Source organism: Thamnophis sirtalis, unplaced genomic scaffold (genome assembly GCF_051295495.1).
Source record: "Thamnophis sirtalis isolate CommonGarterSnake01/CBP01778 unplaced genomic scaffold, rThaSir2_p1.2 scaffold_11, whole genome shotgun sequence".
NCBI lineage: Eukaryota > Metazoa > Chordata > Lepidosauria > Squamata > Natricidae > Thamnophis > Thamnophis sirtalis.
In genome coordinates, this window is record NW_028261391.1 from 64,947,598 (window position 1) to 64,969,352 (window position 21,755).

The window sequence follows — 21,755 nt, forward strand, 5'->3', positions numbered from 1 at the left end:
AGCCTTGGATATTAGGATCTATCTCCTCTCCAAGGTGCTGATCACAACTGATCATCAGTTGGAACAGAGTTACCACTGCTCTACAGAATTATAGTCTTAAAAACTTTTTAAACAAATAGACTTTCATTATCACAGTCCACCTTTTAAGCATTTGGTATTTTAATGTATACCTTTTAAATCTGGAGGACCCAAAACAAAGGAACATATTCTAGATCAGTGTTTTTCAACCTTTTTTGTGCAAAGGCACACTTTTTTCATGAAAAAAATCACGAGGCACACCACCATTAGAAAATGTTAAAAATTTTTAACTCTGTGCCTATATTGACTATATATAAAGTGTTTTTCCCACGGCACACCTTACACTATGTCACGGCACACTAGTGTGCCGCGGCACAGTGGTTGAAAAACACTGTTCTAGATACACCGAAGCCTTGGATATTAGAATCTATCTCCTCTCCAAGGTGCTGATCACAACTGATCATCAGTTGGAAAAGAGTTGCTGCTTCTTTCGATCCAACCATATAGATGGAAGAGGCTAAACTCCATCCAATTGCCTATCTGGCACAGGGAGACAAGGAATTATTTGGCAGATTTCCTCCTCCTCCTCCTCTTTCTCCTCTTTATATATTATATCAGTAATGAGGAGCAGCATCCACATGTTTTAAAGCAAATTTAAATAACAATACCCACAACAGTGTAATTTTCATGCCCAGAGAATCCCATTGCTACAGAAAATACCCAGGTTCCCAAATAACGTATTTAAAAAGTATCTATATGAAAATGGCAGAGAAATGTCATCTCATGCAGCTTGTAATGTCAAAAATTAACTTTAGGATTGTTTCTATATTACTATTAACCAAAGAAATGACATGTGAAACATCAAAAGATGATAATGCCCCAATATATATTTAAGATTATAGACTGAAGTTTATTTTTCCTGTAGTCTCATGTAGAATTATCCAGTGTCATAGAATAAGAATTATAATAAAGATAGGCTTTGTATTACCTAAATGAGGGTTGATGAGACTAATAGTAATTAGTGAGAAATAGCTTTCACAATCACACCTTGTAGGCTCTTCACATATTTTCATGGAAAACAAAGAGATGCATTGTATTATTTTTTAGAAAGCTGCATAAGTTTGTTATATAAGAAGTTAATAGTTTTTGGATGTTTAATTTGAAACAAATTTGTAAACAAGATAATTAGATATTGAGCAGAAAATTCTAACCTTGATGTACACAGTGAAAGATATAACATTCCAAATTCCAAATAAAATGATCTTTGGGTTTCATCATGGAAGGAGGAGAGTAAAGAAAAAGATTTTAAAAGTAATATTGACTCAGATCATAAATTAATCTCCCGCATAGGGGAAAAAATGAAAGTTATTAAATGTCATTGTCTTACTTTAAAATGCAGCAATATCCTGTCTGATTGTTGATATTTAAAGTTAAACAGAAATCCTATCTTCAGTCTTCTTTCAGGAAAATTGAGAGAAGTTATCCAATTATGGGTAATAATGGAGAGAGAAAAATCCAAGAATAGAAAAAGAAACAGGTGAGTTATAGAGAAGTGATTTGTAATCAGTCACTCAAGACATTCCATGATACACTAAACACAAATGGAAATGAAATATATGCACACACTTGAAGTAATTTAATTGTGTATATATATCCTTTTGCACAGTAGGCAACATGTGCGCTATCTCTGTGCACAAAATTCTCTGGATTGATCTCTGTGGGTGGAAACAAGAAAAAGGCAATGCCAATTATTGAACGAAGCAATAGAGCAATGCATAGGACTCTTGCAATTCAGGAGGTATTGAAATTTTTGGTAGGTTGGTTTTAAAGTTTGGTTTAAAGCTGGAATCCAATCCTTGTTTTCAAGTGCTTTCTCAGCTTATTTTGTTGCTTGCATGAAGGGGAAAAAATTAAGCAGCAGAACAAAAGGGCACTTGATTTCATTCTTCTGAAATTGGAGAAAGTGGCTTTAAGTTCAGAACAGAAGTATAATTTTGGGTAGTCTCTCTACCTTCCCAGGATTGTCCAGGGCCAGCACATTTCAAGACTAGGAAACCTTGATCTTAGGAATAGCACTAGCACTAGCACTAGCACTAGCACTTATATATTATATATATTAATGGTTCCACCACAAAACCACGCCCGACTAAACCGCGCCTGACTAAACCACATCGCTGACGTCATCAACAGGGCGACAACAGCGCGGAGACAGAAGCACGCTGTAAACCCTAAACCTAAAATTAACCCCTAAACCTAACCCCCCTAATCCTAACCCTAAACCTAACCCTAAACCTAACCCTTAACCTAACCCTAAACCTAACCCTAAACCTAACCCTTAACCTAACCCTAAACCTAATCCTAACCCTTAACCTAACCCTAACCCTAACCCTTAACCTAACCCTAAACCTAAACCTAACCCTAACCTAACCCTTACCTTAAGTTGAATCGGCTTGCTTTCAAAGCGCTATTTAAAGCGCCCTTCTTTCTCCGCGCTGGCTGTTGTCGCCCTGTTGATGACGTCAGCGACGCGGTTTAATCGGGCGTGGCTTAGTCGAGTGCGGTTTTGACGGGTCATGTATATTAATAGCGCTTCATAGCACGTTTACAGTCCTCTCTAAGCAGTTTACAGAGTCAGCATATTGCTCCCAACAATTTGAGTCGTTTTATCCACTTCAGAAGGATGGAAGGCTGAGTCAACTTTGAACAAACCAAATAAAACCAATAGGGCAGAGGAGGAATGAGTTTGGCTGAAAGGGATGTTTAAATAAGCTATTTGGACACCTAGAACAATTCCCATCCTTCTGCTTGCTGAATTTTCGAACCCTCGTCAATAAATAGAAGACCTGCCTTTTCGTACTCAGAACGGGATGATCAGTCTGCAAAAGGTAATTATATTCAGTGGAATAATATGGAATTACTGTTTCTGATGGTGGTTAAATAATAATGATTATAATTAATATAACAGGCAGAGAAGTGACAGGTTTCAGCTAGCGTACTAAAATAGGCTGAGACAGAGAAGGAGAAGATAAGGAAAGAAAGATAACATTTTAGCTTTTGCCTTGCTGAGAAGACTGAAGAGTAATGCTATCATTTGAGAACGAGAGCACGGAGGTGAAAGTGGTTTAGGGGACAATACAATAAATTCTGCTTTCTGCATACTGAGTTTGCGATTATGACAAATCATTGAAGCAGAAATAGCTGTAAGGCAGTTAGAAATATTAGTAAGGGTAGAGGAAGATGTGAGGAAACAGCCCTGGATATCATTGGAGCAACAAAGCTACTGCAGGCCAAAACAGGAGATCAGATTGCCAAAAGAAAAAAAACAAACAGGAGACAGGAAAAACCTACGCCTAGGATCACAAAACCCCAAAACACACACACACACACACAGTGGTGGGTTTCAAAAATTGTTTGAACTTACTCTGTGGGTGTGGCCTCCTTTGTGGGAGTGGCTTGCCGCCCATGTGACCAGATGGGAGTGGCTTGCTGCCCATGTGACTGGATGGGAGTGGCTTGCCGCCCATGTGACCGGATATGAAGATGCCGACGACACTTGTCAGAACCACCTTAAATTACCTCACACACAGCACTGGCATGCATAAGAATATGATGTAAACTTGTTTTTTAAAAGGCATCTTTGGTTTGCGTTGAAACAACTTCAACACACGCAATGTTCTGATTGCACCACAAACGCAGTAGTCATCCTTACCTTTCACAGAGGCACTGAGTTTTATAAATAGGAGCATGATAGTGTAGAATAATCATATCCAAGGACCAGTGGTGGGTTTCAAAAAATCTTGGAACCTCTTCTGTAGGTGTGGCCTGCTTTCCGGGTCCACTGGTGGAACCTCTTCTAACCGGTTCGGTAGATTTGACGAACCGGTTCTACCGAATAGGTGCGACTGGTAGGAACCCACTTCTGCATGCGCGCGCACACACACACACACCTAGGATCACCAAAGAACTACTCCTAGGAAAAGAAAAGTGACAGAAACAAAAACATGATTTATAAAACTAAGAACAACCCATCAAATAAACAAAAAACATAGAAGATGTTTTGAGAAGGCATATTTATAGAAAATAGGATGTGATTATAATTTCTGTATTGGCTACCATCCTGTTTTTTCCCCACTGAGCCCTTTCTCTCCTTAACTATTTTGTTCTAATCCCCTCTGTTATATCTACATAACCAATTCTATCATGTCCTTCTCTTTTTCAAATTGTAACACCATTCTCCAGTTATGGTTCTTTTTTTAAAAAAAAAATATTTTTCAGGTTACATTACTATTCTGGATATAGTTGATCAGTTCCTCACTGGGGGGAAAGAGGAGCTCCATTATGTGTTAACAAAGAAGACATTAAGATCACTATACTTTTAATGTTTGCATCATAGCTCTTTAAATCTGAGATACTTGCAAATATGAAATTTAAATAGACATTTACAAGATAATTGTACATCCTATGTCCTTGGAAGAATTTCCTTGAGTTTAGGAGGGCTCACACCTAGATAAGTGGTGTGAAATTCAACTTTATATTCTACACATTTTGAATAGTTCTATTGAGTGCAGTGGAACTTTCTTCCACATAACGTTTTTTTCGGACTGTAAGACACCCCAGAATATAAGACGCACCATGATTTGGAAGAGATAATTTTTTAAAAAAAAGTTTTTGCACTCTACATGCCTCCCAAACCTTCTGCATGCCTTGTTTTTTGCACAAAAAAAAAGGGTATGCAGAGCTTTAGGAGGCTAGTAGAGTGCTCCTGAGGGTTGTGGGGGGCGAAAATGAGAAAAAACAGCTTGTGTTTTGCTCATTTTTGCCCTCACAAGCCCCCAGGAGCACTTTGCAAGCCTCCCAAACCCTCTGCATGTCCATTTTTGCAAAGGGGGCAGGGTTTCAGTAGGCCAAAAATGCTGTATTCAGTGTTTGATTTCCACCCTCTTTTTTTGAGGGAAAAAGGTATGTCTTATACTCTGAAAAATACGGTAAGTATAAACGCTACAGCAGGGGTGTCACACTTGGTTTCATTGAGGGCTGTATCAGGGTTGTGTTTTGTTGTCATATAACTCCTTGTGTAGGTGTGGCGGTCACCCATGGCCCAGTGCATAACAGGGCATGTGCAGCCACGCTGAACCACACAGGAAAAAACAAATTCCTAAAAGGCATAACATCCTGATAGTTCACTCTAGATGTGCCTTCCCTGAGCAGTAGATTAGCAATTGTAGTTTGACAGGCTGTCTTAAATTACATGCTGATTGCTCCTCCTGCCTTTGTCCTATTTCAATAAAAGGGGTTCCCAGACCCCAATCTGGGTTGCCTCATCCCGAGAAAGCTCGTGTCCGTGTCTTTTCTCAACATTGGCCTCATGAGCGAACCACGGGTACTTCACAGTGTTTGACCTCAAAGGGCTGGGGTTGGCATGGCTGGGGTGGGTGAGGCCAGCTCAACATCACTTGTGTCGGGGGCGCCTATGGTGGCGTAAGCACTCTGTCAGCAAATCAGGCTCCTGAGCTCCGTTTAAGGCTGCAATGCCTCCTGCAACCCTATGCCAGCGAAAATGGAGTTGGGGGGGGGGCATCCTGAGCTCCATTTCAGCTGGCAGAAGAACCACAGGCTGTTCCTTTGCCCTTTTCCAGAGTGGCCCTGTGGCCCAGATTTAAGCATCCGCAGCCTGCGGGCCTTGAATTTGACCCCGCTACTCTACAGAATTATAGTCTTAAAAACTTTTTAAACAAGCTTTCTTTTTTTTGTAATATTTTTATTTCCATTTCCATTTTCATAACACACACTCACATGTATACTAAACATAGCTCATATCACATAGTATTAAATAATAATTACATCAGTTCCTCTTGTCAACAATGCCCAGAAAAATGGAAACCCATTATAGCTCTTCTGCTCTCCATACACCTCTTTCTTCTACCACTCTCCAACTTTCTATCTTCCCTCCATCATCCTTTCCTACTCTACTTCCCCTTCCTTTCTACTGCTCCTCTCTCTACAATCCACTCCTCCTTATCCTTCTCATCTTCCCCCCTTACCCTCTCTCCTATCCTTCTCTTCCCATCTTTCTTTTCCCTTCTGTTTCCCACTCCTCCTCTCATTGGTGTATTTCCGCTACATGCCAATATCCTTAACATATCCTAGTTTTAAAGAAAAAATAGTAATAATAATAGTAATGGAAATATAAGAAAAAACAGTATACATGTGGGGTCAAATTACATTAAAATCTCAAACCTGATATATCCCTCCCCCCACCCTCCCCCCAACCCCCCCAACCCCCCCCCCGACTTCCCAGAACCCGTACACGGTATAGATTTTTAACAAACACAGTCTAAAATATATTGGAAAAAAGAATAAGAAATTGATAACATCTTTACATTGAACTTAGCTCCTCCTTGCTAAACTAACTTTAAACAATATAAATCATTCCTAATCTTAAGCATAAGCTATCTGGAATTTCTTAGTCCCGTATTTATTTTGTATATAATCAATCCATTTTTTCCAGTCTCGTTTATATCTCTCATTTGAGTGGTCCTTAAGATATGCAGATAAATAGACTTTCATTATCATTAAAAGTCCACCTTTTAAGCATTCGGTATTTTAATGTATACCTTTTAAATCTGGAGGACCCAGTGAAGATATACATTAGGGTTATTTTGAGGTCATAGTTAGTTTCTGGTCCTCAAGATAAATATCCATTCTAAAACTAAAAAGGTTCATTTGGGAAACTCCTACTACTTGTTATTTAATAGCAGTCATCAGCACGCAAATTGAAATGCACACCTTCTACCTGAAGTACTGCTTTTGAAACAAAAGTCATTATTTCCACAGTACAATTAAGGACAGAAGAGTCTTTGGCCCATTCTCTGCCTTAAACAAACAAACAAAAAAGTAACAACATTATCTGTGATATTGTGTATACCCAAAGCTAAATATGTTGATTTTCTCAATATCTAATTTAAAGCTTAATGATCCTTTTTATTTTGCACAATCTCTTTGTGAAAAGATACAAACAAAACAATTCTAGAGATAGACTTTTTCTTTAACAATCTGATCCCTAATCTCTGAAAAGAAGTTTACAATAAATTCTAGAGATCTACCTTACATGGCTGGTGATCTACATATCATATACTTTGATTTGTCATCCTTCAACTTTCAAAATTAAATTTCTGTCTAATTTTGAAATTGAATCAACATTTTCAGTGAAGAATGTCCTTTCTGACATGCATAATGATCAGTGGTGGGTTTCAAAAATTGTTCGAACCTACTCTGTGGGTGTGGCCTCCTTTGTGGAAGTGGCTCACCACCCATGTGACCCAATGGGAGTGGCTTGCCGCCCATGTGACCAGATATGAAGATGCTGACGACACTTTTCAGAACCACCTTAAATTACCTCACACACAGCCCTGGCATGCATAAGAATATGATGTAAACTTGTTTTTTAAAAGGCATCTTTGGTTTGCGTTAAAACAACTTCAACACACGCAATGTTCTGATTGCTCCACAAACGCAGTAGTCATCCTTACCTTTCACAGAGGCACTGAGTTTTATAAATATGAGCATGATAGTGTAGAATAATCATATCCAAGGACCAGCGGTGGGTTTCAAAAAATTTTGGAACCTCTCCTGTAAGTGTGGCCTGCTTTCCGGATCCACTGGTGAAACCTCCTCTAACCGGTTTGGTAGATTTTGACGAACCGGTTCTACCGAATAGGTGCGAACTGGTAGGAACCAACCTCTGATAATGATGTATTTTCAAGGTTCAGTATTTCTAATCATTTCCAAACTTTTGCACAATATGATACTGAAACTTGAAAATTCAAGTTTCAAGTTTCAAGTTTAATATGATTTATAGGCCGCCCAATCCCAGAGGACTCCGGGCGGCTTACAACGAAAGAAAAAAAAGAAATAATAAAAAATGAAAATAAAAAACAGATTAAAAACTACACACATACATTCGTTATAATCGGGGCTGGACCTCAACAATGAGGTCAACAGCCCCAGGCCTGCCGGAATAGCCAGGTCTTGACAGCTTTTCTGAAGGCCATGAGAGTGGGTGAGGTCTGGATTTCTGGGGGTAGTTTGTTCCAAAGGGTTGGAGCAGCCACAGAGAAGGCTCTCCTCCGGGGAGCCGCCAGCCGACATTGTCTGGCTGACAGCATCTGAAGGAGGCCCACCCTGTGGGATCTCACCGGCCATTGGGAGGAATGTGGCAGTAGGCGGTCTCGCAGGTATGCTGGCCCTAAGCCATGTAGGGCTTTAAAGGTAATAACCAACACCTTGAATTGCGTCCGGAGACCAATAGGTAGCCAGTGCAGCTCGCGGAGGATAGGTGTAACGTGGGTATATCTGGGTACACCCAATATCGCTCACCCAGCTGCATTCTGGACTAATTGCAGTCTCCGAACACTTTTCAAGGGTAGCCCCATGTAGAGTGGGTTGCAGTAATCCAGCCAAAATATATCATTGGTTATTCAAACAGATTGATTGTGGAACAGATAAAATATTTCTTTTATCAGACACACCTTGATTATTTTATCTACCTTTTTGCCTGGAAAAAAAGGGAAAATAATAAAAGATGATGGATATATAACACAAACTATTACATACTACGCTTGCCAAGAAAATGACATGTTCCTATTTTTTTTAGTCAAGGTTTCTTACTGAAGGCTCTTGGCTAAACTTTACAGGCAGAGATTAGAGAAATTATCCTTATAAGGATTACTAATACGTTAAAAAGAAACAAAACAACTAAAAGTAGGTTTAAATGCGCAATTGTTTTTCTGTGGAAGGACATTAAAAATAGAATCTCTAGAGATCTTGAGATAAGCTAGGAGATAAGCAGGGTAAGCTGTGAGCTGGGCAAATTCGCAGGTATTAAATTATTCAGAGTAGTAAAATCCAAAGATGATTTGAAGAACTCCGGAAAGAGCTCATCCTACAAACTGAAAAGGTTATTCAATTTAAATATAAACTATGACAAGTCTAACTGCCCTAATTCTTTTATGGAATCTGAATTCTGAACCCAGTCTGACTCCCACCCAATGAAGATTTTGACTCAGTGTGTGGCAACTATGAAAAAGAAAGTAGCATGCTAGAGAAAAATTATTAGAAAAAAAAAATGAAAACGAACTGCTATCGTTATAACGTCATTATACAAACGTATATCTAGAATACCACATATAATTCAAGTTACTATGTTTGACGATTCTGGAGAAGGACCAATAAAGCTGGAACAATTCAGAAAGTTCTACAAATATTATTTCTTTTGAATATAAATATATTTTTTGTTGTAGATACATTTTTTTAAAAAATGAAATAGTTCAATCACCTCCACTAGACCGATTAGATCCCACAGACTAGGCCTCCTCCGAATTCCATCCGCCGGCCAGTGCCGACTGGCGACTACTCGGAGGAGAGCCTTCTCTGTGGCTGCTCCGACCCTCTGGAACGAACTCCCCGTGGAGATTCGAACCCTCACCACCCTCCAGGCCTTCCGCAAAGCCGTTAAAACCTGGCTGTTCCGACAGGCCTGGGGCTAAAGAGCTGTTGCCCCTGTCTCGAATGGTATGACTGTTGTGTGTTTTTAAATTATGTATTGTTATGTTTCGTCTTTTATTTTTTGTCTGTACCCCCGTTCCCTGATTTGAATTGTGAGCCGCCCTGAGTCCCCTGCGGGGAAAAGGGCAGCATATAAATATAATAAAATCAAATCAAATCAATCAATCAAAAGTTAATCAAAATGACCAGAAGGCTCAAAGACTTTTCTTGTAAGAAAAAGCTAGAACATTTTAAACTTTTCAACTTGTGAAAAGAGAACTGAACATGGCAACATGGTCAAAGTTTATATTAGGCCTTAAGAAAGTAGCCAGGGAGAAATTTCTTCCCCTCTCAAAACGTCAGGACTAGATATTTTCTAATGAATCTTATTGGGGGAAAAAAGAGGGGAAAAAAGTACTTCTACATAGATCTCATAATTAACCTTGCCATTCATTATGACAAGATGTGCTATTAGCTGGATGGCATTAAAATGGGATTGGATAAATTTATGGGGGACATATCTCTGCAGTTATTGGTCTTGAAGACCAATAATTTCTGAGTTGAAGGGATAATATACTTCCAAGTTAATGGCAGGGGAACACTGGCAGGAGAGGGACATGCCACCAATTCTGTGAGCATCCTCAGAGACACATGATTGGCCTCTATGAGAAACAAAGGGCTGGACTAAGCTGGCCATTGGCCAGTTCCAGCATGGCTATGTTCTTATGATCAATCCTAGAGAAATAATGATGCTTCCTCCCATTTCTTAACTTGCGTTCCAGCTAGCACAAATGTTATTGGGATATTGATTTTTTTTTAAAAGGAGAACGTAATAACCCAAGATTGCATGGATTTGCTGTGTCAGTGTATTAACTGTTATGCAACGCTTACAACATCATGCGATTATGGCCAGGGATGATTTAAATTAGGGGGTGTCTCTGAAGTACTTTAGATATCATATTCCCTGGAATTTGTAGTTTGACTAGATCACATTTATTCATTTTAACTTGATACTTTAAGCTTTACACCCAGATTTCTTATAAAAGGGCATTTTACTAGTTTATATTATACTAAGCACTGACTAGAAATGATGTTCTAAGTACCTCCTACACCAAAGATAATAGCACTTGAAATATGTTAGGCATTCTATTTGCATAGATAAGCCTGAAATGCTTGCCCTATCCTTGAACTTCACCAAACTTGTTAGTCTCTTTGGCCTCCTTCAGGTGTTCAGTGATTGTCTATCATGCTCCTATTTATAAAACTCAGGGCCTCTGTGAAAGGTAAGGATGACTACTGCGTTTGTGGTGCAATCAGTACATTGCGTGTGTTGAAGTTGTTTTAACGCAAACCGAAGATGCCTTTTAAAAAACAAGTTTACATCAGATTCTTATGCAGGCCAGTGCTGTGTGTGAGGTAATTTAAGGTGGTTCTGACAAGTGTCGTCGACATCTTCATATCCGGTCACATGGGTGGCAAGCCACTCCCACAAAGGAGGCCACACCCACAGAGTAGGCTCGAACAATTTTTGAAACCCACCACTGGTCCTTGGATATGATTATTCTACATTATCATGCTCCTATTTATAAAACTCAGTGCCTCTGTGAAAGGTAAGGATGACTACTGCGTTTGTGGTGCAATCAGTACATTGCGTGTGTTGAAGTTGTTTTAACGCAAACCAAAGATGCCTTTTCAAAAACAAGTTTACATTCTATTCTTATGCATGCCAGTGCTGTGTGTGAGGTAATTTAAGGTGGTTCTGACAAGTGTCGTCGGCATCTTCATATCCGGTCACATGGGCATCAAGCCACTCCCATTCGGTCACACGGGCAGCAAGCCACTCCCACAAAGGAGGCCACACCCACAGAGTAGGTTCGAACAATTTTTGAAACTCACCACTGGATTGTAAATATGGTCACTGCTAATGAGGGCAGCATATACATCAGCTTGGTATCTTTAGTCTGACAAGTGGCTTAAAATAATAAAGTTAAGGAACTCTGGTTGGGCAAGCAAGAAAACAAGCATACACAGAGAGCTTTCCCATTCTCCAATGATTAGATTAACAGATTCAGAAAGATCACGTCCATTCGTCTTTTGAGAAAAGTCTCTGCTTGGGAAAAATCAGCCTGACACTTGCATACATGCTGCAGTATGACCGGCCCCCACTTAAATGTTTGGTGTAGATGTTTAAAATAAAAGTCTTAGTTTTGTATGGAAGAATAATGGCTTCTCTCTGAAGCAAGAAAGGCAATCTCTAGGACTGGTGTCAGAATTTAGATTGTGCATATGTATGTGTGTATGTCGGGATAGAAGTTATTAAAATTGTGAAAGGGCCATTATTCCCAAAAGAGAAGAGAAAAAACTAGCATTTCAGGAGGAGGATTCAAATGGTTGTGTTTCAGTCTTTTCATAATGACCTCAAAACAGGGCTTTTCCCTAGTTTAGAGTGTTCGCCCTATATGTTATTTAGTTTACTTATCCACTTGAATTGTGCAGATATTACCACTACTTGTTTTTCATGCCCTCATTCACCCAGATACTTACTGCATAGTGAAATGCAATAGTGCCACAGAACTGTAACATTAGATCTTCAATTATATTTTTTAAAAATTCCCTTTTTTTAAAGTATGAATGCAAATTTTGTTGTCTCTGCAAAACCATAATTGATTGTCTATGTGCAAATAATATATTGTACATTATGCAGTTGTGTTTTTGTGAATTTGGTAATCAGGAATTCATAGAGTTCATCCTAATCTGAACTAGGATTTCTGCTGTCCTTCACCAGAGAAGCAAGTTTTAATTCAGAGTTTGGTACAGGGATGAAGTTCAGCAGGTTCTGACAGGTTCTAGGGAACCGGTAGTGGAAATTTTGAGTAGTTCGGAGAACTGACAAATACCACCTCTGGCTGGCCCCATAGTGGGGTGGGAATGGAGATTTTGCATTATCCTTCTCCTGCCACACCCACCAAGCCACGCCCACAAAACCAGTAGTTAAAAAAAATTGAATTTCACCACTGGTTTGGTACACATAGAAGTGGTCAGTCAGAAACAGGAATTTGAATGTGACAAGCCAGGATTCAGATGTAGCATGTCAAAGCTATATTTTCCATAATTTGGTTTATAGTTACATGCATACATTTTTCAACAATTCAGTTGCTATTAACATTCTTAACTTCTCATCTCTCTTTCTCTCCCTTTGAATTTCAATTACCTTGTTTTCTTCTTCTTCATTCCACTATTTCTGATTCTTGATATCTGTTAGTTTCCCTATAATTTTTCTTATTTCAGTTACCGGTACTATTTTCCACTCACCTTCTTTACTTATTATGGCAGCAGCTGTTCTACTTTGCAACATTTTTACAGCTGCAAAGAAGTTGTAATCGTAGCAGGTGAGCTTATTTATTTATTTATTTAAATCATTTATATAACTGCCCATTTTATAACCAACTCCCAGTCAAAAGCTGAAACAGCATTAAAAACATGGTAAAATTATAAAACGAACACATTAAAAACAACAAAAACCTGGTGCCAAGTCAAACTTCTGATTTATAATCATAATCTTATTTAGTGCTTAGGACAAAAAGCCAGATCTTCACAGTTTTATGGAAGACTAGAAGAATAATGTTGGATAAGATTTTTTGAGAGTTCATTGGATTGCAAAGAGATCAAATCAAATCCATCCTAACCAAATCAATCCTGATTGTTCTTTGGAAGGACAGATATTGAAGCTGAAGCTCAAATCCTTTTCCACCAAAATAGAAGGAAGGGCTCATTAGAAAATTGATCTGATGTTGAAAAAGATTGAAGGCAAAAGGAGGTTTGATAGTGTCATTGACACAATGATCTTGAATTTGTGCAAACTCTGGCAGACAGTGGAGGACAGCAGAGCCTGGTTGCCGTGGTCTATGGTCGTGATGGCAAACCTATGGCATGTGTGCTAGAGGTGGCACGCAGAGCCCTCACTGTGGGCATCACCAGTTGTTCTTCTGGCTTCCGGCGTGCTGGTCTTCGCAAGCGTCGGAAAATGCCTCCAAAAATGGCCCAGAAAATGCCCCCCCAAAACAGCCCAAAACAGGCATGCGTGCTCCTGTGTGCGCAAACACCAGCTGGCCGATGCACATGCCAGAAACCCGAAGACCAGCTGGGCAGCATGTGCACTGGCCAGCTGTTTTTTGGGTTTCCGATGCTCTGGCGCACGCACGTGCACACATGTTCTGGTTGGGGCACTCAGTACCTAAAAGTTTTGCCATCACTGGTCTATGGGGTCATGAAGAATTGGACAGGACTTAGGGACTTAACAACAAGGAGGATGCGTGACCTGACAAATGCGCGCATGACAAAAGCGTGCTGATAAAACCGTGGTGAGAAAACTGCCATGTTGAAATCGCACCCACATCAGCGCGCCCACAACAGTGCGTCGACAAAAGCCTGCCCACAACAGCGCGCCCACATCAGCACGCCCACAACAGCGCGCCGACAAAAGCCCGCCCACAACAGCGCGCCGACAAAAGCGTGATTAGGGTTAGGTTCAGGGTTAGGTTTAGGTTTAGGGTTAGGGTTAGGGTTAGGGATAGTACGTTGTTTTTGTGTTGTTTGTTGAAGGTGTGCTTTTGTCGGCGCGCTGTTGTCGCCGTGCTGTTGTGGGCGCGATTTTGACGTAGCGGTTTTCTCGCCGCGCTTTTGTCGGCGCGCTTTTGTCGTGCGCATATTTGTCGGTGAACCAGGAGGATGAAGACCTGCAAAACTTCACAGGGCAGAATCCTCCATAGGCAGGAGCTGCTTCAGAAAAGACACACTTTCTAGCTCCCATCACATAGCAATATTCAGAGGAAGGAACTAATAGCCTGCCTGTCCTATTTGATGGTAGGATGGGTAGATGTCCTTCAGGAAAGGCAGTCCCATCGACAGCCTGGCCCTGTGTTATTTGGGCTTTAAAGGTGATGAGTAGCACTGGAAGTGTTTCTGTGCTGGAGAAACTGTTAAAAAACCTCCAATTCTTTGCTTTTAATGAACTTAGGATGGCATTCCAAATTCCAGAATGAATAACATGTGTGAATAGCATATGCGAATCAGTTAGATTGTATGTTTTATGAAATATAAGCTTAGTCTAGTTTCACTAGCATGAATCCACACGCTTAATTCTGCTAAGGATCGTTATGAAGTCTGAAATCTATAATTAAATACAGTACAGCAGCTTCACTGAGGCCCATCTAATTGGAAGTTTAGTACTGGAAGTGGCAAGTTATATTCTGCACACATCAGTACATGCTTGGCAACATTTTATTATCAACATTCACAAATGCACAAGACAGGTATTGCCTCTATAAATCTGCCAGCTGCTTCTTCTGCCTCAGGACAGTGGGCTCCTGAGGATGAGCTCAGACAAATGCAATCATATACTGACCATATGGGGCCCCCTGGTTTCAAGAGTTTTGGGAACTTGTATCAAGCTTGGGGCAGATTGGGACTCAGGCCCAGAAGCAAACTGATGTAAACATAGATGTAAAATACTGTTGACCAAAGATTGACATTTGATATAATTGGTTATATCCAGGCTCTAAGAATATAAAGCGTTGGTGGTCATGATGAGGATTTTAATGCTGAATAGATGATTCAAAATTTTAATCTGATTTAATTATTGGAATATTTGAATTCAGTGGAAAAAGAGGTTACTTTCATTTGGAATACATCTTATTTTTGTCCAGTTGCTTTTTGAAAAAAAAACAAACACTTTTTGGACAACCGTAACCTGGATAATTGACAATCTCCATAGACATTCATCGGAGATATATTGAATAGCTAATCTATGATCTATGTTCCGAGCACCTGAGAATGAAGCTTCCTGTTCATTAACCATAATTTAAAATCTGTGAGTTAATAATATGAAGAATAGTTTTAGTCTGCCTTTATTGATATAAACAGATTTTTTTCTCACTGCATTGGGGAGTTCAGTTAATTTAAACCTTTATCTCTAGAAGGAAAGAGGACAGTTTCGGAGAAATCTTCACAAAAATATAGTTTGATATTATTCCAGCACTCTTTTTGATGATATTACTTCTAATTCCTTACATCTTTGGAGGAAAAAAAAACCTTCATGTTATTTACAGCTTTCTGATATTAATTTAGGAACCACTTTGAGTTTTGCTTCTTGACATATGATACATTCACTTGATTTTATAATTATCATGCGTTCTATTTTTATGATGATTTTTTTTAATACAAGTTTCCCAGAGATATTTATGTCATGGGGATAAGACAGAAATGGTTTGTTAATTCATTTATAACAATGTTTTCTTTCTACGTAAATAGGTGCTCTATAAAGTTTGAGATGCATTTTTAAATGAGCCAAGGTGGCGCAGTGGTTAAATGCAGCACTGCAGGCTACTGCTAGATCAGCAGGTCAGCGGTTCAAATCTCACCGGCTCAGGGTTGACTCAGCCTTCCATCCTTCCGAGGTGGGTAAAATGAGGACCCAGATTGTTGGGGGCAATATGCTGACTCTCTGTAAACCGCTTAGAGAGGCCTGTAAGGCCTATGAAGCGGTATATAAGTCTACTGCTATTGCTATTGCTAAATAATAAATTTTATTTCTCGGTTGCCAGGTGCATGTGGAAAAATCAAACTGGGTGCTGATTAGCGGTAGAAGGGCAGAGAATGGGGGAATCCTAGCTAAAGTCTCTCTCACCACATGCATAAACTTACAGTAGCTCCCTGCCTATGGGGCAGACCCACATTCAGCCTTTTGAAAAGGAGCATTTTTGATGGGATATAAAATAGGCCAACTGCATATGATTTGGAGAATGCTCCAGTTTCCCCTGAAAAGGAGATCTTTTAGGGCACTGCATTAGAGAAATATATCTTTAACCACTGAAGAGGTGGGGTTTACTTTGAAGAGGGTGATGTGAGAAGGGGAGGCTGTCCTAATTCTAAAGGATGGAGTCTCCTAGTGGTGTGACTTCCTGCCTGTTTTGGGAAGGAAATGCCCTTGCTCTTCATTTTGCTGACAGAAACCGTTCCATCAGCAAGAGGGGTTAATTGGATGCAACTCTCTGGTGGCAGCAAGTTCCATTAGTCAACTGCGTGACCGTTGCAGGAAAATAAGCTTAGCCCACTGCATGTTAATTTCTTTAAGTGGCCTTGCAATTGTGAAAGTCCCTCTTGTTTTTATCTCCATCTTTTAGTGTGTTTAAATCAGTTTGTCAGTATACATCTTCCTCACTTCATTGTAAAGCCTTGGCATTTAAGTGGATTGTTCTTTGTTGATTCTGAAACATTTCAATTTTCAGTCAGCTTGAATGAATGAATGACCCTGACCAGGAACATAGTCTGATTCTGCCGTGTGTAGCAGTTAAAAACCTGATTTGAAAAATTTGTTTGCTGGTCCCATGTAAGAGATTCCTAACACAAGAGGCAGGATGCAGAGAAAAGGCATTTTTAAAAACACTTTCCCCACTGTTGTCATCTATTCGAGTGTGTACATTCTAAATGAGGCTGTTTGTCTTATAGAAATAAAAAAGATATTTCCTTTTGGTGCTTGCAAAATACATTCTATTGTAACTCTGATAAAGCATAAAGTGTGCTAATGTTAAGCCAAGTGGCTGCCTGTTCATTTCTCTTTATGTTTGCCATTTGGGTAGCAACTTTTTCCATCTTGCTTTCCTGGAGACTGTTAAAATGGTTCAAACATTTCCTAAAAAATTAGTTGATGAGCTTGTTAGGGGTACATTTCCAACACTAGTTCATTTAGCAGGAAAAGAGAAGATAGAGGTAATTTTGTTTGCAAGGAAATGCATGATTGGAAGCTGACTGTTGAAAGAAATGCTATGTCAATGTAATGAGGGGGTGTAATATCTTAGTTTGCATCAATATGGAAATAACGCGGTTTGACAGACCCGATGCTATAGGCAATGCCAGAATGCTCATTACACATTCAGGTTCTGATTATGAAAAATAGTGTGCTTCCTTTAAGGAGGAATACACATTATCAATCAAACCACACCAATTATTTTCCAAAAGGGATCACAACTAAACAGGGACACGGACTCTTCAAGGTAAAACTGCACCTGGCAAAAAGGAAAAGAAAAGGCACATTTCAGTGTACATGATAGTTTAATATCATGACAGCTGAAGCCATTAATCATTACAACTGTTCCTTTTTGATTGGGCACTATACACAATTCTTTCCATTAGTTAGATACCAAGCAAAGGCTCATTTTCTCTCTCTCTCTGAAACATCTCATGATGACTTAAGGCAGGTCATGATCTGCGAGAGAAGATGTTGGCATTTAACAAACCTCACCATTATTCAAAGAGAAAACATGCACTCGAGGGAAACGCTTTGTTACAATTTTGGGAGGATTAATTGACCTTGTTTAAGGAGAAAGTATATTATTGTGTATTAATCTATGTAGAGACTTTTAATTTTTTTATTATGTCTGCTAACTTTAGCCCGACCTATTGTACACATTCATGCTTCAGCTTTGCACAGAAGTTATGTACATTTTTCCAAGAGCATGTCAGCACTGGCATGCATAAGAATATGATGTAAACTTGTTTTTGAAAAGGCATCTTTGGTTTGCGTTAAAACAACTTCAACACACGCAATGTTCTGATTGCACCACAAACGCAGTAGTCATCCTTACCTTTCACAGAGGCACTGAGTTTTATAAATAGGAGCATGATAGTGTAGAATAATCATATCCAAGGACCAGTGGTGGGTTTCAACAAATTTTGGAACCTCTTCTGTAGGTGTGGCCTGCTTTCCGGGTCCACTGGTGGAACCTCTTCTAACCGGTTCGGTAGATTTGACGAACCGGTTCTACCGAATAGGTGCGAACTGGTAGGAACCCCGCTCTGGTGAAGTTGTGCTCCCAGCTCCGTAACTTTCTATCCCACGATATTATATCTTTTGATTAGAACATAGAGTTTTCCCCAGCCTAGCATCCATTAGATCTGTTGACTTTGCAGTTTCCCAAATTCCCAGCTAGCATGAGTGATGGGAATATTAAGAACTGTACTCTCCAAATACTTGAAGGCACCAGTTTGGAAAAGGCTGTCATATGGCAAGCAGAAATGAAAACAACGAAGCAATTCTTTTTCTGTCTACTGTTCAGTGCTTCAGAAGATGTTCAAGATAATCATGCCACTCCAGCAAGATCACAACATCAGTTTATGGAAATCTCAGATAGTTCCATCCAGTCTATATCTTAGGTGTTTTGTGATACAGAATGGTTTAAAATAGTTCCACCAGAAGCAGCAGGGTACCTGTCACATTTGGATTTATTGACACTCCCCAGTTAACTGTGTCCCTTGATTTGCACTTCTAACCATCAGCCTCCGGGCATGACAGGTCTTTACTTTAACTTCCTATCTTGTTTATTTTTGCAACTGAACTGAAGGTGTTATGCTTGCCATTAGCCTAGAGCTATGTTAAAAAAGAGAGGGAGAAAGAGAAAGAGAGAGAGAGAGAGAGGAACAGATCAGATAAAGACATTGTTGCTCACTGTCTATCTTATTTCACTAAAAATATTCAAAATGAAGAATCAAACTAGGGGACCTCTTGAAACAGGTACCCCAAATGCTCTTGTTTCATGTGCAAGAACAGACAAATAGGGCCAAGTCTTAAATAAAAGCATACAACAAATGTAGGAATTTATCTGTAGCGAACAACATCAATAGAGACCAGAAAAACTGCTACAATCTCTTCTTATTTGAACTGTTTAGCTTTCTATTATGTTTTATGTAACAGAGGCTTAGAGAATACAATCTGTGCGCTAACAACTGAAGAATATGCCAATAGCATTTATGTTTAATATCTTGCAGGGAAAATTACTGCTCACTTTTTTGGTTTTTAAATAGAGAGTGGAAAATAATAGGAATTAGAAACTTTGCAAATCCCTTGTTTCTTTCTCTCCCTCCCCTCCACTTTCCTTCCCTCAATTCCCACCCCCCAATTGTCCCTAAAGGCTGTCTTAAATCAAAACTGGTTTTGTAAATATGAAAAAGCCAGTTGATGATGTAGGGTTTCCATCTGCTTTTGTATTCTGAGGTCCCAAATGTCAAGTTGTCTGTAATTTGTACTGAACCAGAAGCAAAATGCTAGTTGCTGTCACCTGAGTGTCAATGGTTTCTCTCAAAACGAAATTTCAGTGACATTTACACATCCCAAGGACCTGTTCCAGGCTTCTGCATTCCACAGAGAGGATGCAAGAATAACTGTTTTTTTTTCCCCCGAGTTTCAAATCAAAGCTCTTCTGGCATTTTACAACTTGAGTGAAGAACAAAAATAATACCATGTATTTTAAGTGACCTTCTCATTCTGAAGAACAGCAGAGTGATGTAAAGCTGGAAGAACGCAGTTAATTTTTCTAGATGCTACGACATAATTTTACAGATATCCTCACTGAATGATGAAAGCTTTTGAGAGACTTATTAGGACGATGTGCACGTGATGCTCTTAGTTTTTTCACGACCGATTAGATCCCACAGATTAGGCCTCCTCCGAGTTCCATCTGCCAGCCAGTGCCGACTGGCAACTACGCGGAGGAGAGCCTTTTCAGTAGTAGCTCCGACCCTTTGGAACGACCTCCCCGTGGAGATTCGTACCCTCACCTCCAGACCTTCCGCACAGCCCTTAAGATCTGGCTATCCCGCCAGGCCTGGGGTTAAAGATTAGGATCTGTCCCCACCCGAATGATGAATGAATGTTGCTTCTATTTTTTAATTATGTATTGTCTGTATATGTCATTACGTGTATCCCCTCCCTATAGGTTGTAAGCCGCCCTGAGTCCCCTCAGGGAAAAGGGCGGCCTATAAATAAAAGCAATCTAAAAAATCTAAGGGATGGTAAACACAGAACATTTTCCCATCCTTTTCCTAGGGATCCTAGTCAAATTAGTGCAGAATTTGAGAAGGGTGTTTCATTCACGCCATGACAACAAGGTTCTTGTTTTCAAACACATTTGCATATCTTGTGGAAAACAATGCCATGAAACAGACACAAGGCCCAGTAAATAGCCTTTTGGTATATTGTTAGCATAATAATGGGTGCTGCTCATGCTACACTGGGGTGGTTTTGAATTATTCCTCTTATCAGCCCTATTATTATCAACACACCTGTTTAAACTAAAGTGTTCCCTTCAGGTCCCATCTCCATCCTTGTCCATTCAATGAAGTTGCAGTCATTTGCAGTACTTATGTGTTCCAATAGTTTCTATGACAACAGGTGATGGTGGTAAAAGTAAAGAATTGTGTCTTGATTTTTATGGGCAGAGGAATAAAAGGATTGGATTGCGCAGAAAGGCTTTCCTTTTTCAGCTAGTCGCATTTAACAAATAATGCCAGTCATTTAAAAAACAAAAAAAACAAATAACGTCAATTATTATTTACCTTGAATGTGTTGATAGATTCAAGTGACTGAATATGTATTTTTACTGTAGCAAGGCCAGAAACATTTTCACTGGGAGTACCAATTCCTTGGATAATGTTACTAATTATCCAGATAATGAATTTGACTGTCTGTGACAGGTATTTACAATTAACAAAGGCAGATATTTGAGCAATCAGTTCAGAATGAAGAATGTTTGTGGAAGACTTGAGACTTGGATGGCATGCCTATCTGTGGTATGATAAAGCTAAAATGAATGGATATTTTAAGAAGTGTTTTGTTGGGCGTGTGGGAAGTTATCATCCAGCCCTCTGCCAGAAAAATGAAATATCCTAGGAAATATTGAAAAGGCAGAATATTTCTCTGGAGGTGAAAAGAAAGAAACATGCTTTAAAAGACAGAATAGTTGCCTGTAGCTTCCTGCCCATCCACACTTTGTCAATAGGCCATTGAGAAGGCCAGGCTAGCCCACTTTACATAATAAAGACTTCCCCACTGCAGCTGCAGGGGGAAGGGATATTACTCAACTCCCCACATGGCATCTGAGAACTCATACCTGGATTCAAAACAGCCTAGAGAGTAGCCCCCTGCATGGCACCATGGGAGTCTGACAACCAATCAGAATACATTTCTTACACAGGAACAGGAAACAGAGAGGTGGGACTAAACAGGGTATAAAAAGCCTAGCAAGCCCCTCCCTCAGCCCTTCTCTTCTTCTCCACCAACATTGAAGCATGTGATCACCTTTTCTGTTCGGGGCTCAAGCCATGTGGCCCTGTCCAACAATAAACCATCTTTCCAAGCAGCC

At 39.7% G+C, this 21,755-nt stretch overlaps 1 long non-coding RNA gene across 1 annotated transcript; it reads right to left on the reverse strand.

The window, feature by feature from the left end:
* Positions 1 to 8,809: 8,809 nt before the first annotated feature.
* On the reverse strand, positions 8,810 to 20,763 carry LOC148043685 (uncharacterized). The gene is made up of 3 exons (XR_015697973.1): positions 20,677 to 20,763; positions 18,590 to 18,985; positions 8,810 to 8,959 (listed from the first exon to the last, which is right to left on the reverse strand). It is a non-coding gene; the product is annotated as an uncharacterized LOC148043685 (long non-coding RNA).
* Positions 20,764 to 21,755: the final 992 nt, after the last annotated feature.